Here is a 22,132-nt window from a genome sequence, read left to right on the forward strand (position 1 = left end):
TTAGAACATAGATATTTATGTCGAACCGTGTCTTGTAGTAAACTTTGATTTTCTTCATGAGGGACTTGAACTTTTATTTATTTATTTTTTAAATTTTGTGAGCAGTCATCTGGTTTATAAAAAGATGCAACATATTTTAAAATGATACAAAAATCTCATTTTCAAGACAATATCAAAAAGTGTTTTTAACCACACTCAGCTTGTAACAGAGCAAATGGGTGAGTGGAGTAATATGATAATTCACGCTGTAGCATGTTTCATAAACTGGCAACAGAGAAAATTGGTTGAAGGAAAGCAGAGGAACTTTGTCTTTTAAGAATTAGAACCGTGGGGCACCATAATCATCTGGTATCCTCTCGATGTAGCTGTGGTTAGAAATGTCCGTGATGGGAGCTGTAGGGATCTTCCTGATTGTTAGTTTAAGGTCCCTCCCGGTCGACTGTTGCCGCCCTGTAACACTTGTGCTGAGTTACTGTCCGTACTAAGCAGTCATCTGCAGCAATTCCTGTGTGTGCGCGTGGTAATTGTTCAAATCTCGGATTCCTGGCCATCCTTAGAGCCACTCGATACTTTTGCCCCAATTTCTCAGTTTCAGCCATTGCCCAGTCCGTTGTCCAAGGGATACACGTGGCAAACAGACAGCCCATCATTGACTGCACTGAGTCTGGTTTGGCTTTCATGGAAAAGTTGCTAAAGGTGGTGTCAACCAGGATGTGGGAAGGTGGGCCCAGCTGTGTGTTATCCTGGAAGAATAAGCAGGAAGGGTGTTGGAGGACTTCTCTTTTCTCCAGTGCACTGGGATCTTTCTTTTCTTTCTTCTTAGGTTTCACTGTATCCTTTAAGCCTCTGGTCTCCGAGACTAAGCGTTTGCTTATATGCCCTTGTTTCTTTTGCTTTCCCACGTTCACGCTGCATTCTTATTTCTTCCTGAACTTTTATTTTTTAATATTCATTCCTCGGTGTCTTATTGTCTTGCTAACGTAGTGGCAAATTTGAAAATACATATATATTTTTTTACCTTTTACTGATGTACAGGAGTACTATTGGTTCCTGTCTCTTTACTGGAATGTTAAGGTTTCATAAGGGAAGGAATTTTTGTCTATTTTGTTCATTACTGGGTCCTCAATGTCTAGAATTATGCCTGGCACATATTTTGTATTCAATAAATATTTGTTGACTGAATGAGTGCAGTGATGGATCTAGTCTCTGGGAAATTCATGGAGCTCTCGTTATCTTATTAGTACAAAATTCTTTCTTGTAGATTCTCTTGGAGAAACTTATCTGTGAATGATGATAGCTTTGCCTCTTCCTTTCTAATTCTAATATATTTTTTCTTGTCTTATGTTATCTAGGATCTTCAGTATTAGATGGATAATGATAATAATGTTGCTCCTACTTCTCCTATTCCTGGTTTAGAAGGGAATTTTCCTCCAGTTTCACCATTAAGTATGATGTTTACTATAAATTTTGGTAGATATCCTTTATCATCTTAAGGATGTTCATTTCTTTCCATTCTCAGTTTGATGTTGTTTCTTAACTAATAATCTACCTACTGATAGAATTCAAAGGATTTTTTTTTTCTCCCATAGTATGGTAATGTATTTAATTAATAGTTTTTTGTTGTTGTTAAATCATCTTTGTGTTCCTGGGGTCAAATCTATTTGGTCATAGTATATTTTTTTACACATTGATGGGATCACTTTGCTAATAGTTAGTGTTTTATGCCTATTTTTATAATTGAGATTTACTTACAATTTTTGTTCCTCATACGGTCCTCTGTTTCAAGATCAGTTTTGTTCTAGCCTCATAAAATGAGTTGGTGAAGTTCTCCCTGTGTGCATGGGTGGAGCTGAGGTGGTTCATTGCAAGACTCACAGTTGCTAGAATCTATTGGTCTCTTTTGGGCTGAGCAGGTTCTCCAGAGGAATGCTGGCACTCATACGTGTGCCAGTGGTGGTAGGCTGGTTGGGTAGGGGCATCAATGCTAAGCTGTGAGCTTTCTAGGAACCAAGATGGGAAGTGCTCAGTCATTTTTACCTTTTAATATCAGTAGTGTTTAAAGATTTGAGCTCTGGAAGTAGACTATCTGCTTAATTCCCAGTTTTATCACTGAAAAGGTTTGCATCTTCAGTCAAATAACTTACACTTCCTGTATCAAGTTTCTTCACATATGATATAGAGAATATGATAGTACATACCTCCTAGAGTGGTTGTGCATATTAAATGAGCTGAAACCATTAAAATGCTATAATAGCTTCTGACATACAGTAATTACTCAGTGAATGTTAGTTCTCCTCAGTCTCTTTGGCCTCTTTCTTTTTTCTTCCCATCATCGCTCCCTCTTCTTTCCCCCCATTTTTTAGTATAGTGCCCTCTTTGTTAGGCCTGGTATTCACATCTGCAGAAAGTATACTCTTTTGTCAGGTTGATAAAGATTTATTCAACTACTTTTGTGGGATTGGTGTGTGGACCTACTTCTTTCGCTAACTTTTAGTTAATTTTTCAGCTTACATTTCTACCCATTTACTCTTACATTCAACTCTGAATCATTCTGGGATTCTGTTCTCTAAATAAGCTGACTTCTTGGCTTTCTGTACTTCTGGTACCAGAAATCAGCTCTTCACATCCCATATTCTTTTCAACTTTCAAAATTTTGTTGCCTCCTTTCCCCTTTTGTTGTACACTTATGCCTTTATCAGTTTTTTTTAAGTTTTACTTTTGAATAGGTAGTATGTTCATATAGTTAACAAAACAATATAAAAGTAACTCAACAAAAAGTCTCATTCCACCCCTATAGGTCAGACAATTAAGTTTGCAAACTTGTTGCAGCAATGTTGCTAACCTTTTTTGATATCGGAGGGATTATTCATTTTGAACTTGACCAACTGGACAAACAGTTAACCGAGTTTACTATTTGGAAGTGCTGAAAAGGCTGCATGAAAAAGTTAGATGACCTGAACTTTTCACCAACAATTTGTGCCTCTTGCATCACGACAATACACCAGCCCATATGGCACAGTCTATGAAGGAGTTTTTAGCCAGGAAACAAATAACTGTATTGGAACACCCTCCCTACTCATCTGATCTGGCCCCCAGTGACTTCTTTCTTTGTCTGAAGATAAAGGAAATATTGAAAGGAAGATATTTTGATGACATACAGGACATCAAGGGTAATACGACAACAGCTCTGATGGCCATTCCAGAAAAAGAGTTCCAAAATTGCTTTGTAGGGTGGACTAGGCACTGGCATCAGTGCATAGCTTCCCAAGGGGAGTACTTTGAAGGTGACCATAGTGATATTCAGCAATGAGGTGTGTAGCACTTTTTCTAGGATGAGTTCGCCAACTTAATTGTCAGATGTCATACACACATGTCACTACTTTTATCAGTTTCTTGTCTATCCTTCCAGAGTTGCATTAGGCAAAAATAAGCAAATGTAAACATATGTTCTTATTTTTCTTACTTTCTATTATGGAAAAGATAGTATACACTCTAAATACTATACTGTTGGACATTGCTTTTTCATTTTTAATCTCATATTGCATACTGCAGATCTTTCCATGTAAGTATATATAGAGCTCTCTCTCTTTTTATTTTCAATTGCTGAGGAGTATTCCATTATAGCAAAGTTTATTTAATTATTCCCTACGCGTGGACACTTTCGTTGTTTCTTATTTTCTGCATTGTAAATAATGCAGCAGTGAATAAACTTATACTTTTCTGGTGTTTAATTTATGCATGTTTATCTGTAGAATAAATTCCCAGAGGAAGATTGCTTCATCAGAGGGTAAATACATTTGTTATTTTAATAGATATTTACAAATAGCCCTTCAGGGGATTTTTACCATTTTTCACTTCCTGCAGTAATGCATGGGAATGCATGTTTCCCCCAGCCTTGCTAGAGTTGTCAAACATTTTAGATTATTTTCCAATCTGATAAATGAAATATGTTATTGCAACAAAATTTTAATTTCTAATTTGTATGTATTTTGAGTGACAATGATCACCTTTTCTATGTTTAATGGCAATTTGTAATTTCTGTAACCTGTTTGTTCATATATTTTGCTCATTTTTATTGGATCATCAGTCTCTTCAGTACTATTTTAGGAAGATAAAATCTTGGTGTGTAATGATTTTCAAGTTATTTACAAATATGTCATCATCATTTGAAATATTGATGAATTTTTTCTAGGCAGCAGTTAATAGATTTTTTATAGTCTACTTCATCAATTTTGTTTTTTTATTTACTTCATCAAATTATTTTTTTCTAGTTGCTTTTCAGTTTTTCTATTTGATTCTGGTGTGCTATCTTATGTTAAATGTGGATTTATTTTTATTTATCTTACTAGGATTAAGTATTTTGTGTTTTCCTTTCAAAGAATCATTTATTTAATCAATTCAGGGGAAAAATCATTTGTTCTTTTTATGTTTCTGGGATTTGATTAGAAGCATGTTTATTTTCTAATTTTCTTAACTTCTTAGTTTACTTGTTTTCCCTCCATTATATATTCTGGGTAATGGAATCATAGGTAGCTTCCAGTTCACTGTTTTCTGTTCATCTATGTTTGATGAATTTTAAATTTTAATAATTATATTTTTTAATTTGAAAAGATTACTTTGGTTGTTTTCCATATTATTATTCTGCGGGTAAATTCTATATTACAGTGGGTACGAACACAGATTCTGCAACAAAATTGCTTGGTCTGGGGTGGGTGGGAGATGAGAGTAAGGGGGATCTAATATATGGTGATGGAAGGAGAACTGACTCTGGGTGATGAACACACAATGGGATTTATAGATGATGTAATACAGAATTGTGCACCTGAAATCTATGTAATTTTACTAACAATTGTCACCCAATAAATTTAAAAAAATAAAAAAATAAAAATAAAAATCTAAAAAAATAAAAAAATAAAAAAACTGCTTGGTCAGCTCCATGTTTCCACTATTTACTAATTACGAGAACTCAGTCAATTAATTTCTCTTAATGCCTTCATTACCTCAGCCATAAAATTAGGATGTTGTTTCCTGTTGTGGAGAATCTTTGGTTTACTCACTGTACCCTACTTATCTTTGAGCTCTTTCATCCCTTATGTAATCAATTTCCTCATTTAATTACCTTTATTTTAAGTAATGATATCTGGTTTCTTGGATAGACAGCTCCTTCTGGTTTTTTAATCCCCTATTTGTTTCTATCACATGAGGTTTCCATTTCTTTCTTGTAAATTCAGCTATGCATTGTTTATAAAATGGTCATATTCTGTTTAGTATTTCTGGATTTCTGTCATTAGAGGATTTTCAGATTACTTTTGTTGGGCATTATGCCAGACCAGACCTGTGAATTTATATTATATATTTGGTTCCAAAGGGAGTTACTGTCATAATATCATCGCTGTGTTACACTCTTGGAAATAAAAGGGAAACGATTAATATACATAATAACATTTGATCTCTTTCTCAAGTTTAATCAATTATTTTCTTAGGACTTACATGGGTTAAATTTCTAAAAGAAATTACTTGAAAAGTAAATCAAAATTAACTGATTGACTGATAGAGATGGAGGAATAATTAACATTAGTAAGCTGGGAGAATAACGTATGAAATGGCACAGATTTATTTTTTTCTGTACCTAAAATAGAAAAGAGTTGACTAAATTATAGATCTTGTATAACAGAACTATAACCATTGTTGACCATAGGAAATGATTAAATGCGATAGGGATTTGTGTAATCATAGACATCACAGACTGTACTTTCTGTGCAGAAATCAAACATTTTATAACAAATATTTATTAAGCAAATATTATGTGTCAGACATTGTTTTAGATGCCAGGATGCCCTGATGAATACCATGAACAAAAATACAAAAATCACTGCCTTTTGGGGTATATATTCTAGAGAAGAAAAACAAATAGAGTAGGATAAGGGATTTTGGGATTATAGAGAAGTGGGGCTTGGGCTATTAAATAGAGCTGCCAGTACAGGCCTTGCTAAAGAGGTTACATTTAAGCAAAGAGGTGAAGGAGTAAGCTGTGGAGATATCTGGGATAAGAACCTCCTCGTATGCATAGTGAACAGACAGGTCACAAACCTGGATATGAGGAAATGCCTGGCATGTTCAGAAATGACAATATTAAATTAAGTCTTTAAGTGCTTTTAAAATGAATAGCCTCATACAATGCAGGAAAAGTAGAGACTGACTTTGCGTATTTGGTCATAAATGAAATTTGTTTACATACCCTATTAATAATTGTTGAAACTAAATGGGGAGAATGGGCTCTGATTCTGACATGGTTACATTGGTACAAGAATCTTATTAGAGTAATTGGGGACGAAGAACTCAAGAAGGAAAAAAAAATAGTGATTGTACATAACATCAGATAAATTAGCAAACTAATGAAATAAAATCAAAATGTCACACTTCTTCATAATTATTTTTGATGGAGAGAACACAAGATGCAGATTGTCATCCTTTGATTGAAGACTTAGTTAAGACAATCATTCATGTCAAAACAAATTAATAGAATGTCAAGGATTCTCATAAATGAAACTCAATTATCATTTATGTGCCATCGACCATAAACAAAAAGTTGACTAGGTATTCGATCAGCAAGAAGAATTTATTCTGGGAAAAAGGGAAGGATTGCAATCTGGTACATGCAGCCATGGCGAACCATGTGCAAGTTTTTTGAGACAAGGAAGAAGGAAGTTCTTTAAAGACGGAAAGAGGAAGTTAAGGGTATAACCATAGAGCTCTATTTTAATCATAGAGGTCTTCCTGTAGAGCTTTCACGACTGACATAAGGTGTGACAGTTCCTCCTACTGGCTCTGCCAATACTTGTCTTCATTAAGGTCTCTCATAAATTTTGACAGAGCAATATCTTTACAATTATTACATGAGGTTTTTTTAAAATTTTAAATATCAGTAAGAATACACAGAAAAGAGATATTTAAAGGTTACTAGAACTTACAGAAATTCTAAATGCCAGGGCCAAATATAATTTGGGATTTTATTGGAACTGAGGTTGCAGAATAACCAGGAATTCTTTTATTTCTTTTTCTTTACAAGCCTAGATAGTGAGTGATACATTGCATGTTTTAGAAATCACTGGATCTTTCTAAAGAATTCCCAGGTTATTTTTATAGAATGAAAGTGCTGAATGTGATTGTTCCTCCTTATAATGTAAATTGAACTCATTAGGAATTTGATGCACATTCTTTTCTCTACAGAGCTGTGAGATTTCTTAGACAGCAATGACATGCAGGATTAGCCAGAACAAAAGAGATATTGAAGATTTACCATACATACAAAGCAGAATTAAGTAAAAATGAACAAAACCAGGTTGAAACTTAAATGAAGTAAAATCATTTATAATTATCAAATGGAGCCTAATGTACTTTTATGGTTTATTGGGCTTCTGCATGATGCTTTATTTTTCTGTAGATTAACATTATATCTTGCAATTAAGTTTATATAACTGATCAGGGTCTCAGCTCATTCTATGGGGTTTCTGCCAATAGGTCTAATTCAATGTCAACTCCTTTTGATATTAATTCAAAGATTTTTCTGATCCCAATAATCTCTCTAATCCTTAAAATTCAGTTTGAATTATTTTGTAACTTAACCTCCTATATAAATTCAGAGAATGCTTCAAAGTTATAAGGTTAAATTGGTGGTATCAATGAAATATATACTTTGAATGAGCTGGTAAAGAATCTAAACATAACTGTAGTGCAAATCTTATGAAAATGAGGCAGTTTTTAATGAAAAATAATACTACAGTCTGACTAAAAGACACTTTTAGCTGTGATTTCCATAATTTATATTGGGATGAAAAGTTTCCTGTTCCATTAAAAATGCATTAAAAAGCAAGTCATTAAATAATCAAAATAATCATGATATGCAAATAGCTTGATGCTTTGAGAATTATAGCAGCAAAAGTAACATTGTGTTTACATATTAATAATAGAAGCAAAAGCATTCAATAAGGGGTCATGGACCAACTGTCTAATGTATTGTGACCATGTTGCAGATACACAATATATTCCAATCTATATATTCAATCTAATTGGACAAACTAGACATGAATTTATCTTGGTGCGATAACAATGCAGATTTTGTGGGACTGAAATCAATCCTGATTTTTTTGCCAGCTGATTAAATAACAAGCTATACTAAACTATTTCCCACCAAAAAAAACCACAACAAACAAAAAACCCTTTTTTGAGAAGTTTACTGAGATCCAGGATTTTACAGCCAAGCAGGGATTGGGGTAACGTTAGAGGGTCTCCCATTCTGAAGAATTAACATGACTGTACTGGTCAGAGCTATGGAGTAAGCTGAAGAGGTAAGGCCTGTCAGAGCGCACCTGTCGTTTACAAGAATTTAATGTTCAAGTTTGTAGTGATCAAGAATAGAAATACACAAAAAGGAGTGCATGTTATTGTTCAAGATATCTTTGATCATTAACAGTATTAAAATTTCGATAGTGGAAATTTTCATCATTTTATGGAACTTTGTTGGTTGTCTTTTCTATGATGTGGGTAATCAGTTGGAACATGCAGGGGTTTTGAAGACAGACCTGGATTCCTATCACCATTCTTGCATTCATTAACTATGTAACCTTGAGCAACCTTGACCCACTGGGTCTCAGATTTCCTCTCTGTATAACAAGAATACGCTACATTAAAAGATATAAGGCAATAAGTATCTAATGGAGTGCCAGCATATACAAAATACTCAAAAATGTTAGTAATCTAACATTGTTGAGTGTACTGGAATGACTTTTGCCACTTGGCAACTTGGCCTCCCCCTTCTCATTTTTCTCTGCATCACCCAGAAACTGTTTTTTCCATGATCACTTGACTCTGATTCTGGATTGTATTCTCCATCTTTGAGACACTCACATGAGATTTGGGAGGTGGACGAGAAAGAGAAGCCATTATTGCCTGGTGGCATGTGTAGGCAGAGGTTTAGATCATGGCAGCCTATGGATCGTGTTCTTTGGAATTGAAAGCAGCTGAAGGTATTGATGGCAGGGATGCTAGAATCCCTGTTCTTGCAGATTTCCTGAAATTCAGCTATGGCCCTCCTTGGTCTTTTTCCCTCGGGCCTTCATAGTTGTATAGGCCTCTAATTCCCTGTATTAAAGTACTTTTTACTCAGAATACCTAGGGTAGCTACTGTTTTCCTGACTGAAGTCTGATAGATTCTTCAAAGACACTATTTTCCTTCTAATTGTGACTCCTGGTGGGCAGTGTCCCACTTACTTGACCTCTCTGTTGCACTTGATGCACTTGAGATTTGGTTTCTTTTATTTGTTCCTGGCCACTGCTGAGAATGAGCTTGTACGGGGTCCTTTCCCTTCAGTCTCCTCTTAAATGTTGGTGCACCCCAGAGTTCCATTCTTGAGTCTTCTTTTACTTTACACACTATCCCTCTGTTATTATCTGCTTCCTCTATCTTGAGAATCTGTATCTCTAGCCCAGAAAAACATTTCAATGAATGAATAAATGAAGTAGAGAAAGAAAATGGAAAGAGAAAAACTATACCTTTAACGTATGTTACGTTTTAATTGAATGTATTTATTCCACCTACAGAAAGGAGAACATCTAAATTCTAGAGTCATTTTAAACATATTCGGGACATTCAATGTGCTGTATTTTTATTGATGAGAAATAAAAAAAATAGAAAAGATGCTAATTTCAGTAAACTAAGAAGAAATGTAACCTTTCAGGAATCCTGGCAGAATGTGTTTTCTAACTTAACCTGCTATTCTTGAGGAGTAATAAAAGATAATGACAACCGAAGGTGAGCAAATTGGACTTGAGAGAAAAGCAGCATTTATTGTGTTATGTGCCATTGAATTGGCTCTGTCTCCTGGCGACCCTATGAATGAGTGATGAGTGAGAACATTTATTACCCATGACAAAGTAATACCCTATGATCCAGGAAGGCAGAAATTTTCAAATTGGGATCTAAGGAATTCTAGGGTTCCTGGTATATGCCCTAGGTGGTAGACAGAATTCTAAGATGTCTTCCAAGATTCCCAGCCCCAGATACACATGTCCTGTATAATTGCTGGGACTTTGAATATGATAGGCTACCACTGCTGTATTTAGGTCGTGTAATATGGCACAGTTAACTTTAATAAAGGGAGGTGGTCTAGGTAGACCTGACCTCATTATGTTAGCCCTTTGTATCTGGGTATTAAAGGTCAGAGAGAGAGCTGTCAGAGAAAAACACTGGCTTGCCTGGAAAAAAGCAAGCAACATTGTTGTGAACTGCCTTTGGAAACCACGTGTCGAGGACCTGCAGGCACCCTCCAGATAGTGAGAGAAGTCCCCAGCTTACAGCCAGTGAGAAAATAGGGACTTCAGCCTATTGCAAGGAACTGAAGGCTTCCAACAACCTGAATGAACTCGGAAGTGAATTCTTCAGCAGAACATCCAGAAAAGAATGCAGCCCTGCCAACACCTTCATTACAGCCTTGGGAGACCGTGAGCAGAGAAACCAGACACACTGTGGCTGGACGTCTGACCTACAGAACTATGAAATAATAAATAGGGGCTCTTTTAGACCATTAAGTTTGTGGTAATTTGATACGTACCAACTGATAACTAATACATCTAGGAACCTCTATGTGATCAGGGTTGGCTGAGAGGTCAGTAGTCTAGACACACTCTGGATACTTCAGCTCAAGCAACTCCATTTCCATATTTTATATTGGGTAGATAAATTATTAAGACATTGAAACCATAACAAGATACTACTACATACCTATTAGAATGGCCAAACTCCAAAACACTGAAAACACCAAATGCTGGTGAGGATGTGGAGCAACAGGAACTGAAGACTTATGCCCGCATAAAAACCTGTATGTAGATATTTACAGCAGCTTTGTTCATATTTACCGAAATTTGGAAGCAACCGAGACATCCTTCAGTAGATGAATGGATAAAAAAACTACGTCCAGATAATGGAATATTATTCAATGCTAAAAAGAAATGTAAAATCAAGCCATGAAAAGACAGGGAGGAATCTTAAATGCATATTACTAAGTGAAAGAAGCCAATTTGAAAAGGCTACATACTGTATGGTTCGAACTATAAAACACACTGAAAAAGGCAAAACTATTGAGACAATTAAAAGATTAGTGGTGGCCAGGTAGAGCACAGAGGATTTTTTGGGCAATGAAAATACTCAATATGATATTATAATAATGAATGTATGTCATTATACATTTGTCCAAACCCATAGAGTGTACAACCCCAAGAATGAAGCCTAACGACTTGGAGTGATGAAGACCTGTCAGTGTAGGTTCATTCTTGGTAAAAAAAAAAAAAAAAAAAAAGAAGAGGAAGAAGAAGAGAAAAAGAAAAAGAAAAAGAAAAAGAAAAAGAACCACTCTGGTGAGTGGTGTTGATAATGGAGGAAGCTATGCATGAGACATGGTGTATATGGGAACTCTCTGTACCTTCTTCTCAATATTGTTATGAACCCGAAACTGCTCTAAAAATGAAGTCTTTTAAAAAATTACATTTTTTGTTTGGAAGTGACAAACTTGTATATATTGCATTTATTTTTCAAACAGGTTTCTTCAGGGATCCAAGCAGAAACAGGCTGAAGCCGTGGTTGTTTTCTTAAATAAAACCCTGATCCATTTGCAGAACTTTGGCAGGGGGTGGGGGGGGGAAGGGAGTACATTGGAGAGAACAATATTGAAAATAACGTGACAGAAAAGAAAGATTCCCAGAAGCTGGGAAAATACAAAGGGCTGTTTGTTCTGCCTACAGTCAAACCCTAGGTTGAGATCCCTTAAAGCCAGGGACTGTGGTGGAAAGGTTTGGTGAAAGATGGTAAAAGGTTACAAAGTTTCAGTTATGCAAGATAAGTAAGTTCTGTAGAGCTAATGTACAGCATACTGCTTATAGCTAACAAAAATGTATACTTAAAATTTGCTTTGGGGGTAGATCTTTTGTTAAGTGTTCTTAAGGTGCATGCATGCATACAGACACACAATCACACACACACAATAATAACAATACAGGGGATAGGAGGAAACTTTGGGAGGGGATAGATATGTTTATGACCATGATGGCAGTGATGGTTTTATGGGTGTATACTTATCCCCCAATTCATCGAGTTGTGTACATTAAAGATATACAGTATTTTACATGTCAATAACTCAGTAAAGTGGGTTTAAAAATACCTTTAAAAGAACTGTAGAAGCACCCCAAGTATATAGCAAGCCATCATAAGTAATGTCTACATGGGGTTCCTGGGGAAGTTCCCAGTGTTTCTACCATCATCTGTCCTTAATGGTGGCAAGTAGCACAGAGTCAGAGCTGGACAGGTCTTTTCATGGAGGTATTTGGGGTAACAAGAACTAACATAAAATATGAACAATGGGGCTCACTTATCCCAACCCACTGCTTTGTCTTGCTGCAGCAAGTTTTCATTTGGAAGATGATTGGAAGAAAATGTGGTATTTCTTACCTACCTGTGTTTTTGAACTTCAATTCATAACTAGGATTAGAATAAATTTTAATAAATATTACAGTCTATTTAATAAATATTACAGTCTATTGAGATTTAATGTGAGATTTCACTGGAATGAAACAGAAGTTGACAAACTACCACCTACAGTTCAAATTCAGCCCATCACCTGTTTTTGTAAATAAAGTTTTATTGGAAAACAGTCATGCCCATTGGTTTACATCTTGACTGTGACTGCTTTCATTCTACAATGGCAGAAGTGAATAGTTGCAACAGAGATCACGTGGCCAACAGAGATGAAAATATTTACCCATTACAGTCTGCCCTTTACAGAAAAAGGTTGCTGACCCTAGAGTACCAGATTCTGTGGCTGTAATAAATTTGACAACTACTGAAGTAAAGGAATCTCAATCATTGCAAACATAAGAGAGCAACATGCCCGTGATTTTGGATGAATACCAGAGAGACTAAGATTTCCAAGTGTTTATTATTGGAATGTTTTGACCTCAAATCCATTTTAGTTTTATTCTAATCCTAGGTATAACCACCGTGTCCTCCAGATGTTATCTAAATTGCATGTATCCGCAAGCATACCACGTACTGCCTAGTCTTCTAACCACTCATATTTAATTTGCATTATTCAGAAGCTACATGCACCACACTGCCCTGGAAATACTCCATGGGACATTTAGTCATACCTAATCAGATTTTGATGTGTACATTTTGATTTTAGTTGGCCATGCAGATTCTGATATTGATGTGGAATTGTGTTAAGTCTGAAAATATAGATGCTTTTAACGCTTGATTTTCCTTCTATTCAAAACAGGGGTAACTCATAATAACTTTATGGTGAGTTAGAGCTCACAAAATGACTGAATCTAGATGAAGCCAAATTAATAAATGAAAACTGAAATTTTTCATCTTGTATCTGGGAATTTCTAGGTGGATGAGTAACTCGTGATGAGTGAATCAAATGTCTAGGTAATTAATGGAACTTTTCATTTGTCCTCAGGCTACTCAATATATTGCAGATCCAGTCTTTGTCTAGCAGTGTGGGATACATTAGAGGAAATCAGAGGAGAGGTGTGTATAGGAGTGATACACCTGTCTGGCCAAGATACCTATACATTTTATGAGCCTTTAGCCACAAATTTTAACAAGCTGGAAAGAAAATCCCTGTTTAAACACAGAATCCCAATCTTTAAAACAATTTGCTCTGCCTGTTATTGAAGAAAGAGGTCACACTAGTCATTGTCATTCCTCTCTGTCTGTAGTTCTTAAACGACAGCTGGATGAATGGCAGGGCAGGCTAAAAAAAATCATTCATCATTTTTGTTGATACTGGATTTAAGCAGAGTTCGGAGAGCACCGTGTAGATGCATTTTCCCTGAGAAGGAACTGTGTTGGTAAGGATTCCAGGCCAAGAACAGAGTAGAAGAGAAAAATCATGCTGCTTCAGCTGGAGAATTTCAAAGGTAATTTAATCTCCGAGGGAAATCTCACAGTCTGAATTCACAGCATTACTTAGCATATGTAGTTACGTTGTGCTCCTACTATATCAAGAAGATTGCTTGTGCTAATTGAATAGGAGGAAAAATATATCACTCAATGAAAAGATGGAGTATCTCCCTTGTGTTTCCATCATTTGCCTAAGATACCTGTCTTCTTGTCTCTTGGTAATCACTAATGATGCCATCTGAAGTCTAATTAAAGTTACCTATATCTTGTTTTGAAATTTGAGGAAATATAAGAGAAAATTTTATTTACTGTCAAACAAATTCCCTAGTTAAATGCGGAATTGCTTAGGACACACTGAAATAGGGTAACTGTATTTCACAGTAATTTAGTTTGGGGAAAAAATATTAAAGGAGACGACAGAGAGTTAAAGGACGTTTCCGAACTGTTATCCGACATAAGCCACACACTACTCTAGAGCAGCAAAGTCCAGCAGTTATATAATATGAGCTTCATGTAATTCCAAATTTTCTAGAAACTACATTTTAAAAAGTAAAAGAAAATGAGTGACCTTGTTTAATAATGTATTTTATCTAGCCCAAGATGTTCAAAAGAGTACCCTTTAAAACATGTACCCAATATAAAAATATGAGATATTATACATTCCTTTTTGCATGATTTTCCTTCCAAATATGCTGTGTGTTTTACATTTATGGCACTCTCGGTATAAACTGGTCACATTTCCTGGGCTCAATAGCTATGTTACCACTGGTGGCTATTGGCTTGACAGCAAAGGGCTAGATTGTTTTACAAGCTATACAATGGAACATCTTCCCACTTAAAATCGATAATTCTTTTTTTTTTTAACCTAAAGGTATGTGATTTATTTAAATATAGATCCAGATCAGTTCTGGTAACATTTTAGGGTTTTGCCCAAATAAATTAATATATTGATCTTTTTTTTCAATTTATTGGGGTGACAATTGTTAGTAAAATTACATAGATTTCAGGTGTACAATTCTGTATTACATCATCTATAAATCCCATTGTGTGTTCACCACCCAGAGTCAGTTCTCCTTCCATCACCACATATTTGAAGATTGATAATTCTATATGCTTCTTTGGTCAGCATTTGGCTATGGTATTGAATAGAGTACATCTAGAGGGTATGTGGTTTCACGTAGTACTTTTTTGCAGTGAACTACTGGGTAGATAGATGGTTTGAATGTAAAAGTAGTCATTTGTTGTGGCTCAACATTTTAAATGTTTCTTGATGAAGTGATAAAAGACAGGCTGTTTTAAAGGGGTTGTTTTTCTTCCTTGCTTAGTGGAGCTAAGGTTCACTATCCTGCTTCCTGATAGCTGCAGTAACAGGGGACATAACTGAGTGGGAAGTCTTGTTATTATTATTATTTTTTAATTTTGTGATTATACACAAGCGTATTTGTAGTCACAGACTCCTGAAGGTGGAGGTCCCGGATATGCCTTTTGTTCCCCGCCTTTCATGTTTTCTGAGGCTGGTCACTGATAGCCATGTGCTGAGTACTTGAGTCCAAGGCATTTTATGATTGACCAGAGGTTTCTTGAGGATGGATAAGTCTTCAGAAAGGGACATCATGAGAAACATGAGGCTGCTGAAAATCAGAATTTGGGGGCTTGGGAAGCAGGCTGGGCATAATTGGGCTTGAGAATTGTTTGGGGACTGAGAGATCACTGTCCCTAGTGCACCTCATTACGCAAGACAAAAAAACCTAGATATCACCTTTAACTTTTCTTTCCTTCTTTTGCCCTCAAATGTAAATCACCCCCACTGCCAGTCCTGTCCATTCTTTCACCAAAATAGCTTTCATCTATCTCCCTCTCTAATATCTCATGGCTCCCACTCTAATTTGATTGCTCTAAGATAACTGCCCCAAAGGCCAACGGATAAGAGCCTGTGTCTTCCCTCATAACTCTTAATAGAGATATACTGGATCTGAATTTTAGGGAGAGTTTACCTAAGTTTTTCACGTAGATAGGAAAAATATCCTTGAGTGTACTAAGTCAGGTAGAGAAAGACAAATACCATATGATCTCACTTATATGTGGAATCTAAAGAACAAAATCAATGAACAAACCAAACAAACTCATGTATACAGACAACATTTTGAGGGTTACCAGATGGGATGGGGGTTAGGGGAGAATGGGTGAAAAAGGTGAAAGGATTAAAAAGTACAAACTGATCGTTATAAAATAGTCATGGGGACATAAAGTATAGCATAAGGAATATAATCAATAATATTGCAATCACTATGTATGGTGTCAGATGGGTGCAGATTTATAGGAGTGATCACTTCGTAAGTGATATAAATGTCTAATCACTATGTTGTACACCTGAAGCTAATATAATACTGTATGTCAGCTGTATTTGAGAAATAAAAAATATATTTAAAAAAACCCATCTTCATCAGCAAGGTATTGAAGATGAAGGCAAGACAAGGAGAAAGATACTTTATACTTCCAATATTTATGTGACCACAGAAATAAAGTGAGCAAGAAACATGGTTGGAGACTAAGTAAGAAAGAGGTTTTGATCATGGATAAACTCCCCATGTTTCACCCCAGGTTGCCTTGGTTACTGCTTCCCTTCATGCTCATGACATAATAATTGACAAAGCTGAGTGCCAGTAATAAGTAGCAATGTGGTGTGAAGCTATACCTATTTCTTATAAGCTTCTATCAAGGGGAAGGAAGAGGGTGAAGTTCAAGTGAAACATGCTTCTGTTGTTTGTTTTTTTCTTCTAGACTCTGCATTGTCTGTAACTTCTAGTTACAACTCTCTTCATGGCAGAGAACATAGATTATGACACAGTGGAATTTCTGCTTCTCATGGTTTTCATCAGCTGGATTATGTTATTTCTGGCTTTGTTAATCTATGGCCTAAAATTGTACACTTTCCTTTTCTTTTAATAGAACACCAAACCCTCCTATATTTCACTGAAAAGAATGTGACCACATGGACAACACCAAATACAGACAACCTTGGATGGAATCTTTCCAAGTAGCAAAGCAAACAAGTCAATATCTATTTGTGTTATGAATGAGCCAAGAATGTATTATATTTCCCAGAGGTTACAGGGAGGCAGTGCCCAGATATATAAAAGTTGGTTTATCTTTATAAAAGGAATAAAGAAACAGAGATTTTAGTGCCTAGGTCTAGTTGCATTATGGGAGAAGGTCAGAATCTGAGGAAGAAATGTGACTGGGTACAGAGTTGGAGGAAGTTTCAGATAACTAAAGACTTGCATTTAAAATCACATGGAAAATTTAGGATGTCTAGGAATACACCCTGACCATTTTACAAGTAATTCCACTCTCAAGGGAAAGTGGGGAAACTTAGGCGGATTTTTAGTGTTCCGGGGGCTCTCAAGGCTAAAGGCACATTCTGATAATATTTTGAAGTTTTACCATCAGGCACCCAAAGGCAAAAATATTGATACTGAATGTCTTCAAGAAGGGAGGGAATGATAATTCGCTGGGGAGTTTTTGATGGACTGTCCCTAGAAAAGTGGTTAAAGGGAGGAAGAAGGTTAAGAGTAGATATTAGAAAACATTGAATAAAGTTAGGCCCTGTGCTGTTCACAGATATACTGGGGGTGCCAAAAAAATGTATACACATGACTTGTATTCATCTTTTGTTATTGGTATATATAGAGTATTAAAATTTTAGTACAGTTGTTTTCCTTTTTTAAAATGTGTATACATTTTTTTGGCATCCTCTGTATATTTTTTTTAATTTGAGATACTTTTAAAACTTTAATCTTCTTTTGCAGGAAAACAACTATGGAAACTAAATAAAAAGATCTGACCATGAAACTAACTTGGACTCACTTACTTAGTGCTAATTGATTTAAATAACGTGTTTAGAGATTTCAGATTTTCAAACAATATTTACCGTCTTAGGAAGTGCCATTTCAACTAACAAAACTCCTTAATTGGGAGCATAACATTTCCATTGATCAACTTTTAAGGAACTGTTTCAAAACATACTTTTCAAAACATGTGAACATCCTGCCCAATTAAATGTTTGGATGCTGCGTCAGAAGAGTTCAAAGGCTTTATATTCTCACAGGATTCACTGTGACCCTGGAGTATGTATACTAAAATAGAATAAGATCAGAATCACTTATTGCAGTGTTATTATAATTTGACATTTAAGTCACTAACCTTTGTACTCAAGTTACATGGAAAGGCTTGGCCATGTTAGAAAGAATTTGATAGTATTTCTGAATCTTAACCTATTCCTAACTGCCTGCTTGATACCTTCATTTGAATATCTGATAACCAGGTGAACTTCATATGTACCAAACCAAGCACTTCATATTACACTCCTTGTCAACTCCTCGTCTAGTCTTTCCATCTCAATTAATGACAAGTTCCATCTTCAGGTCAAAATACCTTGCTGTCATTCTTTTTTTTAAATTTTATTTTATTAAATTTATTGAGGGTGACAATTGTTAGTAAAATTACATAGATTTCAGGTGCACAATTCTGTATTACATCATCTATAAATCCCATTGTGTGTTCACCACCCAGAGTCAGTTCTCCTTCCATCACCATATATTCGATCCCCCTTACCCTCATCTCCCACCCCCCACCCCCCGCCCCCCTTACCCTCTGGCAACCACTTCTCATACCCCATATACTGTTCCAAAGTTAGTCATTATCTTTACCGTCCTTCTCCAAAATACGACATAAGGATCATAAATGCTTTGATTCTGTTCATTGCCATCTTGGCCGGCTGTCATAAAAGAATAATAGACTAAGACATAATGAGTTTTAAGCTGAGTTGACTGCTGGGCAAGGCACAGAAAATCTTATCCAATGTGAACCGGTCTCCCTCTCCCTCACCTTCTCAGAATGTGCTCAGTTGCTTGTCCAGCCTGCTACCCAAAGTAGGCCCCTCTCTGTGGGAAATTTGGACCTGATACAAAAAAAAAAAAAAAACATCTATAAGTCATCTACGTATAGAATAATGAGTGTTTGGTGTACTACATGCTGTCTGCTATTTATCTACTGACAAGTTTTTTTTTCCGTATAAGTTCTATGTTATTTCTATACCAAATGGTGCTAGTGTATATGTCCATGAAAGGCATGACAAAAGGCAAAACAAACAAACAGTTTCATAAGGCAAAGTGATTGTTTAGTTGAAACAAGTCTTTGTCTTGCTAGTTCAACATTCACTGGATTTACTGGAGCTCAAGCACAAACCTATTGATGAGTCTTGAACTTTTCACTGAGTCTACATAGTAGAAGAGTTATATATTCAATGTTTGGCTGTCTTTCTGCTGATTCTGAGTAGTTTTCCTAGAAACACTTGCTCTGATTCTTTTTTCTGAGGCCCTTCATTATTAGCCATCATACACTCCCCAGGGTCACTGAAACCAAGTCAATATGTCCATGGTCAAAGTTCGGTGAAAATTTCCTTTTTTTAAAAAATTGAAAAATATTTTTAAAAAATATTTTGGGGGGGAAGGGGAAAAAAAAAAAGAAAAATATTTTGGGTCTTCTATTTTTCATCAAATAGGACATTTTTATTTCCCCGAAACAGGACATTGGTTTTTATATGGACAATTTCTGTTTAGATTAATCCATATGCTTATTATTTTCTTTGATCACTATTCCTCTTGCATCTTCGACTTAATTTTTGAGATCATATTTTTGCTTTCTTGAAATACATCTTTTAGATGTTTCTTAATTGAGACTTTTAATGATAAGCTTAATCAAAAATTCTTCTGGGATTTTAATTGGGGTAATATTGTATCCATAGACGAAGTGGGTCTGAAGCACTATCTTTCCAATATTGCCTTCCACACCAGGATATCCTAGCTCATTCCTAAAATTTATTTGTATCTTTTTTTTTTCTCAACTGGTCTTTCCAGAGGTTAGTCATTTTAGTAATTTCAAAGTATCAACTTTTGGGTTGAGCCTCTCTATTTTAATTTGCTTTCTCTATTATTAATATTTGTTCCTTTATTATTTCTTTTCTATTCTTATTGGGTTTATTTTGCTGTTTTTCTAATTGTTTCAAACATGAATGCTTAGATAATGTAATTGATTTTCAGCCTTTTGTTTCTAACATAAGCATTTAAAGCTGTAAGTTTTCCTGTGATTACAGCTTTAGCTGCATTCCACATATTTTGATGTGTCACATTATCATATATGGTAAAACATTATCTAAATGCAATTATTCTTTTTTACTAATGAGTTATTTAGATGTGCACTACTTAAATTTTTTAAAATATGGGAATTTTATAGTTACCTTCTTATTATTCATTTCTAGCCTAATTGCATTTTTGGTCAGAGAATGTTATCTGTATGTTTTCATTCTCTATACATTTGTTGAGATTTGCTTTGAGGTCCCAAATATATTTAATTTATACTGTAATTTTTTTTTCCCTTAGTCTCTTTTATGTAATATCACTATTATCAGGTTTCCTTTTGCTAGAATTTACTATATATCATATCCCAATATCATACCCTATCCATTTTCTTTAAACAGTTATTTTTGTTATCTACTGGGGGTGCCAAAAATATATATACAAGTGGACACTTTGGTCAACATTGCTCAAGCAGTAGTTTGCCGTAATCAGAATTATCTGAACGCTGATAGTAAACACTTTGAGCACCTCTCATAATTGCAGAAGTCAAATGTGACTTGTATTCATCTTTTGGTATTGGTATATATTCAGTATTACAATTTTAATACAGTTTTCCTTTCTTAAAATGTGTATACATTTTTTGGCACCCTCTGAATATACTTCAAAAATTACGTACAGTAATACTCTTTGGTGTACAGCTCTATGAGTTTTGACAAATGTATATACTCATATAACAACACAACACTCAGTGTACAGAACAGTCCCATCACTCCCTATCCCCCATGCTGCTCTCTTGTAGGTAACCCATCCCTGCAGTCCAAATTCAGGGAGACTACTAGTCTGTTATCTATGTCCATAATTTCGCCTTTTCTAGAAAATCATATAAATAGAATCATACAGCATATATCATGTTGAATCAGCCATCTTTTACTTATAGTAATGCATTTGAGATTTATTTATATTGTATGTATTAATAATTTAATCCTGTTTAGTGCTGAATAATATTCCATTATAAGGATGTATTATAGTTCACTTGTCCATTCACCTGCTGTAGAACATTTGAGTTCTTTTCAGTTTTTGATGATGTATAAAGCTGCTTAAATTTTTACTAAGAGCTTTCTGAGTGAACATAACTGATCCATTTTCTTGTATAATATCTAACAGTCCCATGTGGTGAGTATGTGTTTAATTTTATTAGGAACTGCCAAATTGTTTTCCAAGTGGTTGTACAATTTTTGATTCCCCCTAGCAATGTATGAGTATTCTATATTCTATGCATCCTTTACATCACTTGGCATTTTCAATATTTGTCAGAAACATGAAATTTTAAAATTTTAGAATGTTTTCATATTTACAGAAACATTGCATGGATAACACAGAGAGCTCACCCAGATTTTCCTTTTGTTAACATCTCACATCATCATGATACTTTTATCAAAACTAAGAAGATAACATTGGTACATTACTGTTTACTACACTCCCGAATTTATTTGGATTTTACCAGTTTTTCTATTTATGTCGTCTTCCTCTTCCAGGATCCAATCTAGGCTACTACATTGTATTTAGTTGTCATGACTCCCTCTGGTCTGTGACAGTTTCTGCCTTTTTGTTTCTGTTTTTTTTTTTAGAACCTTGACAGTCTTGAGGAATACTGGTTATTCAGTAAAATGTCCTGTTTAGGTACATCCAATGTTTTTCTCATGATTATAATGGAGTTATGTGTTTGTGGAAAGAATAGCATAGAGGGGACGTGTCCCTCATATCAAGGAGTACCGTGACATTCATATGATGTAAGTGGTGATGATAATTTTTGTCATTTGATTAAGGTAATTTTTGCCAGGTTTCTCCACTATACAATTACGATTTTTGCCTTTCCATAGTTTATTTTTGGCAGTGAGTCACTAAGCCCAGCCCACTCTCAGGGGGAGGGGGAATTTAGTTCCATCTTCTGGAAGGAGGATATCTACATATATTAATTATAATTGTCCTATAGGATAGATTTGTTTCTTCCCCCACTCCAATTTATGTATTTGTTTAT

At 35.3% G+C, this 22,132-nt stretch overlaps 1 pseudogene; it reads right to left on the reverse strand.

Annotated features, from left to right (window-relative positions):
• Positions 1-319: 319 nt before the first annotated feature.
• Positions 320-915, reverse strand: LOC109461239 (rRNA-processing protein FCF1 homolog; annotated as a pseudogene).
• Positions 916-22,132: the final 21,217 nt, after the last annotated feature.

The sequence above is a fragment of the Rhinolophus sinicus genome, chromosome X (genome assembly GCF_036562045.2).
Source record: "Rhinolophus sinicus isolate RSC01 chromosome X, ASM3656204v1, whole genome shotgun sequence".
NCBI lineage: Eukaryota > Metazoa > Chordata > Mammalia > Chiroptera > Rhinolophidae > Rhinolophus > Rhinolophus sinicus.